This window comes from Dermacentor silvarum, chromosome 7, assembly GCF_013339745.2.
Source record: "Dermacentor silvarum isolate Dsil-2018 chromosome 7, BIME_Dsil_1.4, whole genome shotgun sequence".
NCBI lineage: Eukaryota > Metazoa > Arthropoda > Arachnida > Ixodida > Ixodidae > Dermacentor > Dermacentor silvarum.
In genome coordinates, this window is record NC_051160.1 from 110,135,310 (window position 1) to 110,148,057 (window position 12,748).

The 12,748-nt window shown below is 47.7% G+C and overlaps 1 long non-coding RNA gene and 1 pseudogene across 1 annotated transcript; both read right to left on the reverse strand.

Moving 5' to 3' along the window:
• Window positions 1–4,406: 4,406 nt before the first annotated feature.
• On the reverse strand, window positions 4,407–12,343 carry LOC125946922 (uncharacterized). The gene is made up of 2 exons (XR_007467995.1): window positions 11,851–12,343; window positions 4,407–4,746 (listed from the first exon to the last, which is right to left on the reverse strand). It is a non-coding gene; the product is annotated as an uncharacterized LOC125946922 (long non-coding RNA).
• LOC119459802 (U2 spliceosomal RNA) lies at window positions 10,875–11,051 on the reverse strand (annotated as a pseudogene).
• Window positions 12,344–12,748: the final 405 nt, after the last annotated feature.

Here is a 12,748-nt window from a genome sequence, read left to right on the forward strand (position 1 = left end):
AGTGGCCGTCATCTTGCCTTCTCTGTATATCTATTAAAAGAAGGCCCACTGAATTGACCACATAGATAAGGGATGCAGGAAATATTCTATGTTGGTGTCAATGTGTTAGAAGATTATCATAGAAACAATATTTCAGAGTGACACGGGTCGAAGAATGAAAATGGAATAATTTGCATTGTGATGGCACTGCTAATCCTCAAATTGTGCTTGCGTGCTTGTTTTTGGAGGTATGCCTTTATTCCGTGCTCTCCCTATTTCCCTCTTTCTATATATATATGCTTCTTGACCGATATCTACAAGGATTCCACAGCAATCTCGGTTCTCCGCAAGAAAAGTAGAAAGTTACCTATCATGAAAGGGGTCAGGCGAGGAGACACAATCTCTCCAATGCTATTTACTGAATGCTTAGAAGTATTCAAGCTCTTAGACTGGGAAGGCTCGGGAGTGAGTATAAACGGCGAATATCTCAGCAATCTTCGGTTTGCAGATGACATTGCCCTATTCAGCAACAATCAGGAAGAATTACAACAAACGATTGAGGACCTTAACCGAGAAAGTGTAAGAGGGGGGTTGAAGATGAATATGCAGAAGACAAAGACAATGTTTAATAGCCTAGGAATGGAACAAGAATTCAGGATTGGCTGTCGGTCTCTAGAGTATGTGAAGCAGTACGTTTATCTAGATCGATTACTCACAGGGGACCATGATCACGAGGAAGAAATTCACAGAAGAATAGAATTGGGTTGGAATATATACGGAAGGCATTACCAAATCGTGACTGGGAGCTTACCACTGTCGTTGAAAAGAAAAGTTACAATAATTGCATTCTACCGGTGCCAGCATATGGGGCAGAAACTTGGAGGTTAACTAAGAAGCTCGAGAGCAAGCTAAGGACCGCACAAAGAGCGATCGAACGAAAAATGTTAGACGTAACATTAAGAGATAGGAAGAGAGTGGCGTGGATCGGAGAGCAAACGGGGATAGCCGATATTCTAGTTGACAGTGAGAGAAAAAAATGGAACTGGAAAGGCCATGTAAGGCGTAAGATGGATAACCGCTGGACCATTAGAGTTACCGAATGGATTCCAAGAGTAGGGAAGCGCAGTCGAAGACGCCAGAAAACTAGGTGGGGTGATGAAGTTAGGAAATTTGCAAGCGCAAGTTGCAATCAGCTAGCTCCAGATAGGGGTAATTGGAAATCACAGGTAGAAGCCTTCGTCCTGCAGTGGACATAAATATAGACTGATGATGATAATGATGATGATATGCTCCTGAATATGAATTCACACGATCTCTATTCCTGTTTGTTCTACCGTGTTTGTTTACGATCTTTTACGCCTTCACTTATATGCGTTCAGCTCGCCCAGATGTGTTTTATTTTCATTTTCTTGCGATAGCAATTATATGGACACTCCAAGGGCATTTCTGCCATCGCCGTCGCCGCCGTGAGGTTCCGTATACAGCCCAACGGCGATAAAATTGTCCCCGCGCGCCATATGCTGCATATGCGAGTGAAAGGTCACGAGGGATGCGCGCTTTCGCGGAGAGCGCACAAGACGTCTTCCGTCGTGCGAAAGGCCGTGGGGGGATGAGAGGGAGGGAGGGGAGGCTACGTTTAGCTGCGGCACCAAATGCGTATCTTGCGACCGGGAGCAAGGGGAACTGGCGACTCAATCTCACAAGCGAAAGGAGGAAAGCGGGACGGCAGCGCGGGAGTGAGGGGCGCGGCTTCTACTCTACGAACAGCAAAGGCGTACTTGTACTTTGCGCGGCTGAGGGCGTTCGCGCGATCTGTATCTTGAAAGCGATCTCCATGCGGCTCTTACCTTTGTATGTGCTGTGGTTTCGCCGCTCTGTTTACGTTGAAGCGCTAGACCGCACGAACTATCGGTCGTTGCTGCAGCCGCGCTTGTTCACCCCAGCGTTTTGACAGTTGTTGTTGTCAGCGAGTGTGAAATATTCATGTTTGCTAGAGCGCGGTGACACCATGCTTGTTAATTCAGTTGGTAAGCGACTGTGTTTATACAACCGATAAAACTACTATCCTCACTGCGTATAGCTGTACTAATTTGCTATCGCAATTGATGCGTCGTCTTTCGAGCGAAACTGCGACTTTTTTTAACAACGAAGCTGCTTAAGCCAACCGTATTGTGTGGTTAGTATCAAGAAACTGCCTCGCTGTAGCCATCGCCACCAGGAGGGCGGCGCGGCGCATGCGCACGCGGTCTCCTCCTAACCAGCTCCCTCCCATCCCGACCCCCGCCTCTCTTCTCTCGGCTGCGCGCTGAGCCAGGAGAGAGAAAAAAGGCGAAAGCTTGCACTAGGCTACGCAAAGCTCAAGACACAGCGAAGCTGGCCGATTGATTGCGTCACTTGGTTGTAGCTATGTTGAACTTGGCTATGTCGAGGTTTAAACTTCGTTGTAGCTAGGCCTATACTCGTGTGCGTTATCGGTGCTAGTACTGGAAAGGCTACGGTAGTACTGGAAAGGTGCGTCGCGCCATCACCGCCGCCACAGCTGGTATGACGTCATGCTCCCCCGTACCGTCGCGCTACCGTAGCGTACCTTTCCAGTACTACCGCAGCATTTCTAGTACTAGGATGATGGAACGAATCAGGGCACGTAGCTCGCTTTCTTTGGACGCCTTGAAATCAGATGTCAGGGTGTAAGCGAATAATATTAAGCTCATCGAGGCACTGACACGCACTGATGATGTCTGCCACGGTAGTGGGGTTCAGCATTACAGGATCATTGAATGCTAGAGTCCCAATACTATTGAGCAGGTGCACGGCCCGTACACGGTCATTCTCTGCCATCGACGTGCTCACGCGGTGGCAGAGGGCGACGACGTCCTCTATGTACGAAGTGTACGACTCGCCAGAGTGCTGAACACGCTCAGCAAGCTTCTTCTTGGCGATATCTTAGCGGTCAGAGGAGTTCGCGAAAGTCTGGCTTAGGTGGTGTTTAAACGTGCTCCAGGGCAGTTGACGAAAGCGAGATCATAGTTGTAAAACCAAGTTTTTGCGATGCCGGTTAGGTAGAAGGCGACGTGCGCCAGTTTTGCAGATTCGTTCCAGTGGTTAAAGTCACTCACGCGCTCGTATTGCTCCAACAAGTGTTCAGCGTCGTCACCGCGGAGCCCAACAAACACCGGTGGATCCTTCTGAGGGGTGGTGACCGCCCAAGAAGGGGTTGACACCGGAGAAGGCAAGGTGGATGTTGTGGTAGTGGCCTGTTGGTCTTGGGAAATGGTCGAGTGCAGTTGGTAGAGGCGGCAACCCGAGCGGAGCTCTAGGGATGTAGCGTAGGTGAAGCTGGAGAGAAACCTACCACGAGAGGAGGATTAAACCGGACAGCGTACTCCATCACTCGTGGGACAAGGTTTATCCAGTCAGACTCTTGGTTACTCTCAGGAGCGAGAGCCCCACCAAAATGGCGATGATGAGTATGTACAGATGAGAATGTGAAGCGGATAAATATTGCTCATAGTATATATATATATATATATATATATATATACACGAGAAGAAAGAGAACCGATGGGCCCGATTTTTATTCATCATATCATAAGAAGCGAACAAACAATGGCCATGGTGGCGCTGGCTTAACACTTCCTGGGTTAGTTCTAGTTGTAAAATATAAGTACCCCAGAAAGTGGATCGGGAAACGGTGCCACGGTAGCTCAATGGTAAGAGCATGGCACGCGCAATGCGAAGACGTGGAATCGTTCCCCACCTGCTGCCAGTTGTTTTTTCATCCATTTTCCTTCATCATTTCTTTCATTCAATTAGAAAGTACAAGTAATTCCCCCTCTGTTGTCCTTGGTGTCATTCTTTGTTGGCTTCTTGTGATATATATATATATATATATATATATATATATGAATAATTATACAGAGAGACACACGTCCGGGAAATGACGCCGCGGGTGCGGCTGAGTATCCGCATAGTTGAGATCGCAATAAAAGCGCGCGGTCCCACTACGGAACCGCGCAACACGCTTATATCGGTGACGCCGATAGCGACGAGCGCCGCCATGCACCAGCTGTGATAAAACCAAGTCCGTGGAGGTAGCCGGACTCAGTAAGCCTAATAAAGAAATTATTCGGCGTGCGCAGAGCGGACAAGAAACGTTACATTTTGTCACCAGCCGGCGATTTTTGCTCTTTTGGTTATTTGCGCTGCTTAGGCTCTCAGCTCCAGTTTACTACACAACAAGAGGCAAATTCTTCCAGCAGGGCCTAGAAGAGACGGTTTTGCATTTACTTATACCTCATGCTAGATCAGATTATCAACGCCTGCAAACTTTCTAATGCCGACTGCCACCTAAGTGACTGAAATAAAAAGTTAACAAACTAAAATACTAATTATCAGGACGGCACTGGTCCTAATATTTTGGAATAAAAACAGCAGTATTATCCTTTATAAATGTTTGGCCACCTCAATGAAGACGCCCTCTATATTACTGACATTCGGATAAATTCATATATTTTTATTGTTTGTTTTACACACATTCCGGTCTTCAAACGTTTCCCCCAAATGCGTTGACAATTTTTCGTTCTGCCGAATTTTATCCATAGATGCAGTTCGAGACTTGACAGCCGGGCTGAAGAATTCTCTGGCAGTCTCTTGTATAAACGCGATATCCTGGTTGACGGTAGCTGTCAAACTTTTGGAGACACTCCATTTCAGGACCACTCTCAACGGAAGAGTTTCTAATTCTCAGATCCATATATTGTGTGCGAGCTAGAAAAGAAAGAAAAGAGAACATCCATTTAATTTACTCCGTCGAGTAAACATTTAGATTTATCCTATCACAACTACAATAAAGCTTCAGCATATCTGCTCAGAACTTCACAGCTACACAACACAGCAACTGTCGACTGTTTTTGAGAGTCCGGAGTGATGCGGAGGCGAGCGCTTTCCCACTCTTCCTCCACACGCGACAGCGCCGCCCGAAGCCGGAGGCTTGAAATGTCCTCGCAATTCATGGCATACTATACAAACGCAGTCATTGATCGTCGTTTCACTCCTAGTTTACTAAAGACGTGACGCAGCATTCGCGCCGGTTTGGAGGATGCATTTCACATAGCGATGGAGTTTATGTCGATTCCAGCAAATCTATATCTTCCGAGCGTGTATTCTCACATGCTGGTTGCGTGGCCATTCAAACAAGGTGTCGGTTTCACCGAAACATCCCAGCCAATTGACATTCCTACGCTCTGTAGGAAAGAGCATGTGGCTTGAAAATCCTATACCAGTAATTTTCTTTTCTTCTGTGCATATTTCAGTTCCTTGCAATTTTAGTTGAACTTCATCTTTCACTTTTGCCATTTTCACTTATTTCTTGTTTAACTGGACAGTACAGGGATTCCCTGCCATGTGACTTGTTTAATTCGGCGCTAATTGCCGTTTATAATATATATTCATTATATTTTCAAAGGCCACTATTGCGAACTCTATTTAGTCTTTAACCAAAATAAAGATCATTATTTATCAGTCTTTATTAGCATCGTTAGTGAGCGATGGCGGTGCTGCGAACGGCGCTCCGATGACGTAAGTCAGGGGACCCGCCTTTGGCTCATCTCTGCTCTGGCTATAAAATAGCTTCATTTTCAGGCGTTTCCTCACGTCCTGACAGCGTCTCACATAGCATGCGTTCTCCACTTACTGTGTATATTTTGCAATACTGGTGTTTTACGTGGCGAAACCACCATTTGACTATGAGGCACGGCGTAGTGCGGGACTCCGTATTAATTTTGACCACCAGGGGTTCCTTAAAGTGCCTACAATTCACAGGACACGGCCGTTTTCGCATTTTGCCCCCATCGAAATGCGACATTAGCAAGACACAAAACGTTGTATATTTAATGTGTCTGCTGCATCACCACCCGATTTGTTAGCCCAGTGACGATGGCGTTGCGCTGCTAAGCCCGAGGTCGCGAATTCGACCCCGGCGGCGGCGGCCGCATTTCGATGGGGGCGAAATGCGACAACGCTCGCGTTTACTTAAATTTACGCCCACTGTAAAGAACCACAGGTGGTCAAAATGAATCCGGAGTCCTTCATTACGGCGTGCCTCAGTCATAAAACATGGCGCCGAGCGAGTAAATGAGAGTTATATAGGCAGTTTTTAAAATGAAGCACGATCGCAAGACTAATTCACAAAATTTCGATTCGGCTATATAAGTGGCATTGTAGCTGAGTTCAAATTTTAGATTTCGCTCACAATTCGGATCACTTGGCGTTGCCCATATGAAACTTTTTCCGATCAGAAAAAAAAATTTTTTTTTAGTGACAAGCGGTTTATGTCGAACATTAGTAGCACCACGTTCTACCATGTTTCGCAATTGTCAAGCATACTTTAGACTATTGCTTGCCGCAGCTGCCTCCGTTACCTGCGTGTTTTCAATGCATGTGCATCGAGTCCGGTGCGGTTCAAGAAACCTGTTTCGGGAGATATCGTAGACGCTGACTGGGTGCACGACACGAAGCTTTGGCCGCAGCTTCAGAGGACATGTAAAAGCGCTTTCTGAGCTTATTAAGGGTTATCCAAACGGCAGGAGCATCCTATGTGGCGCCTGTTTTAAAAGCGTGGCTAAAAATGTATTCCAAGCTGTCCAAACTTTCCGCTTTTGAATTGAATGAGGATCAGTGTGTTTTGCTCTTCGTTATTTATTTGTGAAATACTTCGAACCAGCGGTTTGTCACTTTTCTGATTCAGTGAAGTTCGTCAGTGCAGTGACTATCTGAATTCCTGCCTAATCGCTGGCGGGTGTTCTCAGTTAAAATATAATTGTTCTTGCTGCACACAATGCTTGGAACGTAGCTGTTATCTGCTTTGTAATAGCTTGTAGCAAAGATCTATCATCTACCTGGGAACTGCCATGAAACCGTCAGCTTCGACCATCCTTGTGCTCTCGGTGTAGTCGCTTTCATCCATACTTTGGCGCATTGATTGAGGTATGCGTCCATTCACATATTCAGAATACGTTGGCAAGAGAGTGTGTTTAGGTTTGATTGTGAGTTGGGGTAGGTGTTAGTATGTAACGTGCGCGAAACTTACTACGCCAGGAAGCGCTGCTACTCCCTTTGTCATTGTTTCACGAGCGGTACTTACTCTTGTGACGTTCCGTGGTTGAAGTTTTTCCTTTGGAGTTTAGGGATGAAACGCTGGCGGATGTGTGAAATTTTTTATCCACGAGGGAAGTCGTGCATCACGATGGACCGGCAACACAGGCTGCCCGTATGTACCAATGGTCCGCGAGCTTGGTCACACCTACAGATTCCATTCCTTATATGTCAGTCACTATTTTTGCAGCCTGCTACTGCACACATTTTAAATCTACCCCTCCACAATTTGCCGCATGACTGGAGTACAGTGCGTGAGGGAATACTCAGTTGCATTTCCGACGCTGATCGCACAGAAACAGGGCAGAAGCGGTAATGGTTTCGTAGTCGTGCGCTTTCGCTGAGGCTACGTGCGGCAAACGGATCCGCACGTAAGACCCTACGGCGCATTTTAGGCTTGATGTCGATCAGCTGCGAGGACCTGTTGCTGGTTGCTATTTGCAATTGTCAGACCTGAGTGGCGAAATGTTTTCGCCAGGTGAGAGACCCTTCCGGATAACAGCAACCAAAATAAGGGTGCGGGGGGGGGGGGGGGGGGGGCAGCTTCACGCTAGTGGTGCGAACACTCTGCAAACAGCGAAGCTCTCGATCCCACCCAGGTTTCTCTCGTATCGGTTAAGTCGCAGGCACGGATCGATTTGTCGACGCTTCTGACTGCACACACGATTTTGCTCGGTAACGCGAGCTCTTAAAGGGCCCCTAAACCACCTCAGATATTTTTTGAACATTTCATATAAACACGCGCATCGAGTTGAGAATGCCGTCACGATCAAGGATGCCAAACGCTGCAGCGCTACGCGCCGCCGGAGCGGCACCAAAAAAAAAAAAAAAAAACAATGCCGCCCTCCTCTCCTGGCCTTTCCGGTATCCCCAGCGGTCGTCGCAATGTCAGCAGGGTGAATCTGGTGATGTAAGCTTCGGTGACGATGCCCATTGGTCGAACAAGAACCTACGGCTTCTGGTTTGTCTTCTAGCAGGTACGCGCGTTCCCTGCTCTTCCTCGTCGTGTTGCTCGCATGTGCGCCCTTGCGAATTGGTAATTACAGCCCGCAACACAAATGCCAAATCACTCGCGTTCCAACGCAGTGGTGCTTAGCGGTATGATCAGCTGCGCGAACACAGTGTGACAGTGTTGGCCTTTTCAGACGTGCGCGCAACACAGGGTCTATAGCGACACGCTGCGCATGTACACGGGCCGGCACCGCAGCAACAGCGGGTAGCCGAGAAGGGCTGAGGCCATGTCCCTGTTACCGGCACGGTAACTCGCCGCATGCCGTTTGCCATTCGCGGGCCGCCGTTGGAGAGCGGTTTTCCTCACGAACGGCGAGATTTCCTTGTTAAGAGGATGAGACCGGGACCCATTTGTGCGGTAGCCTCACCGCCACCGATCGCTCGACGGCGCCGATATCGTCGCTAGGCCTTTTCCGTTTCACTTCAAAGCTAAAACGGACGGCGCTTCGGAATGAATTATCGACGCTCACAAGCCGCAATATTTTCTTATCGTTGTTATCGCTTTTAGCAATAATTGTACACAAAGAAAAAAATTCGCTTATATTAGCGGCGCCGCCGGCTGTGATTCGAGCACAGCCGAGCCGGTCGTCTCCCGTCGGTAGCAGTGTACTGCAGCTGAGCTCGACAAGTATCGGAGCTCTCGTTCATGTTTAACGTTTGACAGTGGATATCGTTCTTCATAAAATGTACAATTTACGCATCACTTTATATGAGGAAAATTATTTCGCTTGGAACAGAAGCTGCAGCCGATGTTTTCGTCGCCGGTGGCGGAAACGCGCAGCTTCGCAGTCGTCCATTGCCCGTTGATCGTGCTGCGGGCGGTGCGCCGTCCTAACTGCGTCTGCTTTGAACACCTGTCGCGCGGCAGACGTTCTACGGCACTGGAGGCTGGTTCGCCGTCAATACATTTGCCGCTAGCGTGGACGTGCCTTAACCGGAAGTGAACAGTGTTTTGAGAAGCGCGTTGGCGATGACGTATGTCACGTGACATTTGGAGGAGCACTCGGCGAGAAGGAGAGACCAGCCGGCAAGGAGAGTAGCGAAAGAAAGAGCGAAACGAGCGAGGGCCGTGTTTCGATCATCAAACGCGTGTAACTTGGCTATTACAGCACAATTTAGAAAAATTCTCGCGGCTACGTGTTCGTTGTAGACTCCTGCACAACTGCAACACCACAACTAAATTTCGACCTCTGGGTGGTTTAGGGGCTCTTTAACTCCGAATCTTCTGCAAATCGCCGACATTTCACCACTGCTCCACCGGCGCTATTACTCGGGTTTGGTCCGAAGTCGTCTCATCCGTTCTCGGGTAGCGGCACGGTGGTTTTCGCGCCGCGCTTCCTCTTCTTCAGGACTAACGCACTTCTTCGGTCGCCCCACTTTCACGGCGATGTGCTCGGGGCGGAGATCTGGAGCATTTTTTCGCCGCAGCGGTGACGCGAAGCTATTATTATAAGGATCATTAAAGTGACGTCACGTCTTAGCTCGCCTACCACAGCTGTGGCGACGGGGCAATGCAGGAGCTCAACGTGATGATGTCATGGCTTGCAAAGCTGGGCAAAGCGACGGCGCGCGTGATGACGTCACAGCTCATGTCCATCTACAGAGCTGTTGCGAGGCTCGGCGCTGCTAGGCGATGCGGAGTGACGTCATCACTCGGCGAGGTTTTCCGGCGCCCATTCCCCGGACTAACCACCGGCTTAAACAGCTTCACTGTTAAAACTGTAGAAAAATGAAATTTCAACCAAGAAAAAAAGAAAATTAACTAAGAATCGAACTCTAGGTCGACGCGTGGCATTCATGGACGTTACCTTAAAATCACCGGGGGCAGCTTGCGATTGCGCTTTTTCAATTGTCATATAAACCATTGGCTCAAAACTGTTAGGGTATTTGCCGCATTCTTTTTGTTGCTTTCCACATTTAGAAGGCCGATTCCTGCGCTATTTACTTAAATTCTACTCAAACTCTTGTACTACAATGTATTTAACGCGTAGAGGTGCCTCTTAACACCGCTTTCGTTAGAATTACGAGCCTTCCGACGGCCCAGCTCTGATTTCCACCGAAATGCACTCCGGCACCTACTCCTCCCTATTGTTTTTTTAGGTAGGTCCTACTCCGCACATGGGATGACGGGTAAAGTATGCGTGTATGATAAGCAGCTCTGCACGTATTTTAGCCGCTGTGTTATACTGGTAATGCGAAGCTTAGCGTAAGGCGCTGGCGGATCTCTTTATGTATCCTCCAGTCTGCCGCATCTTTAGCGCGACAAATTGGATTGTTCGTTTGTACGCCTGACGACACTTTACACACTTCGTTAAACACTAGGTCACGGCATACAAAGGCGAGTGCATGGTAAAGTACAATAATTCGGAAGTATTGAGACAAAAATTCTGTTGACTAGCGAAACTTTGAAAATTATGCATTCTTTATTAATCTTGAGCAACACGTTTTACTTTTAAGGGTAGAAGAATTGATATGCCTCCCACGAAAACGCAATGTTTTTTTTTTGCACAAGATATTTTTGCTGCGCATTTGCTCACACCTCACAAATGTGCGCAATTTATGGAAAAAACGATTGAGAGAGTAACGAGTTTCAGTTAGTGCTTTTATCGTGGAATGCCCCCCTGCCATGAATAAGGTCGCAGCATCTTGTTCAAAGTTTCTTTATCAAAGTGTACATTTCTCTATTCATTTTTGCAACGATGCTGTATATAGCTAGTTTCCAGCGGATTGTTGTCCGTAGAGCAAAAATTCCTAAGATAGTGCAATAGCGGGCCGACCCGCGGCAGTGGTGAAGCAGGCTTCAAGCAGTCCGCCAACTTACAAAACTAAGCTCAATATCTTGGGTGAAAACACAACCAGCATCAGATGCTGATAAGAACAGATACTACAATTTGATTCGCGTCAGCCATGTCTACGTTCGTGCCATACACGTGTAGGCCTTCCCGCGTATTGAAACTAGTGCCTATCAATCTGAGTGTATTCTGTCTCCTGACGTCATACTCTATGTATGCTCCTTTCCCAAGTTCTGCTCAGTCTGTGTAATGGGTAGGCCGTTTGTTGTACGGTCTGAAGAAGAACAGTGTGCCTACCAAGAACGACGGCGTCAACAGAAAAGGGAATGGGCGCGGCGGTCGCGGAAGGAGACCACCGACGATGAGCGGGCCGTGGATGCCAAGCGTAAGCGTGCTGCCCGCTAGGACAGCGAGAAAAAAAAATGCGAACCGTCCCTGTGACCCCGATCCTGCAAACTTCGAACGTTTCACCGGAGCAACGGTCAGTCTTCCCATAGAGCTTCGCTGGTCATCCACCTTAACTGAGTGGAATTGCGCTGAATTTATTGAATCAACATGTCAAACGCATTCCAGGCATTTATGTATGTAGCAAATGAACAGCCTAATTGTTTTTCATAGAAACACAAACGACTGAAATACGATCATTGTAGTGGCATTTGAACATGCGACTTGTATCTCATAGAAGATCCCTTCAGAGAGGGAGTTAAGCGACACAATGATGGCATGAACTGCATGTACATTGGAATAAATTATAAGCACGGAAAGTTATGATTCAGGATTGCCAAATATACCCGTTATGAATTCAGTGCAGTGAACAGACGATACACAGTGATCTCATGATTGGAATATATGTGGTTTCATCTGCGAAAATGTTAAGCGAGTAGTAAATAGCACAAAGTACAAAAATAATATGAACTTGGATAACTTTGGGTTACTATGAGCACCGCACATTTTCGAGTATGGCTTAAATAGACCACTTGCTCTACGTTGCAGCTCCCACCTGAAAATAGAGAAAAAACGGTGATAAGAAAGAATGCATGAAAGAATGCTTGATACATCAGCATCATTAAGCGATGTCCAAGAACGAAGGGCTGTCGCATTTACTTTTCTTTTCTCCTTCTTTTTTCTTATTCCTCTCGTTATCACTTCTTTCTTTCTTGAAAATGAGTGTTTTTTGCAAGACATATCAACCTGATTGCTCAACTTATCACCCCCCCCCCCTCGTCTGCTACTATAGTGATGCCTATAACAGCATATTGTCGCCGTAACAACACGACAAGCAATAGCCGGCAATACAGCAGAACAGCTCCGATCGAGCAGCACGTCTTCTTCGTTGTCTTTGTCTCTCCTCACCGAATCCTCCGTGGCGCGCAAAATAAAGCGCAAGCGAACGGTAACCGCACAACACACGTAAATGCACTGAATTGACGTGTCATTATCCCCCCCCCCCTTCAAAAGCATCGGCTCGATGCTTTCGAAGTAGGTACGGTAGGCGATCAGCGTGCGTAATATGGCTTCATCCAAGCCACGTGGACAATGTCCGGTTGTGGTGTGCGGCGGGAGCATCGCGCGGTGCTCTCTGGAACAACCTTGTAGTTGACGTCATTGAGGAATTGAAGAACCCGGTAAAGCCCGAAATAACGATGGAGAAGTTTCTCCGACCTCCCGCGTTGGCGAACGGGACTCCAAATCCATACTTCGTCTCAGGGGTGGTAGGTAACGGTCTGTGGCGGAGGTTGTACCTGTGAGCATTGTAGTGTTGCTGAGAGCGAATGCGCAGGCGAGCTAGCTGACGAGGCATCTACGGCGGTCTG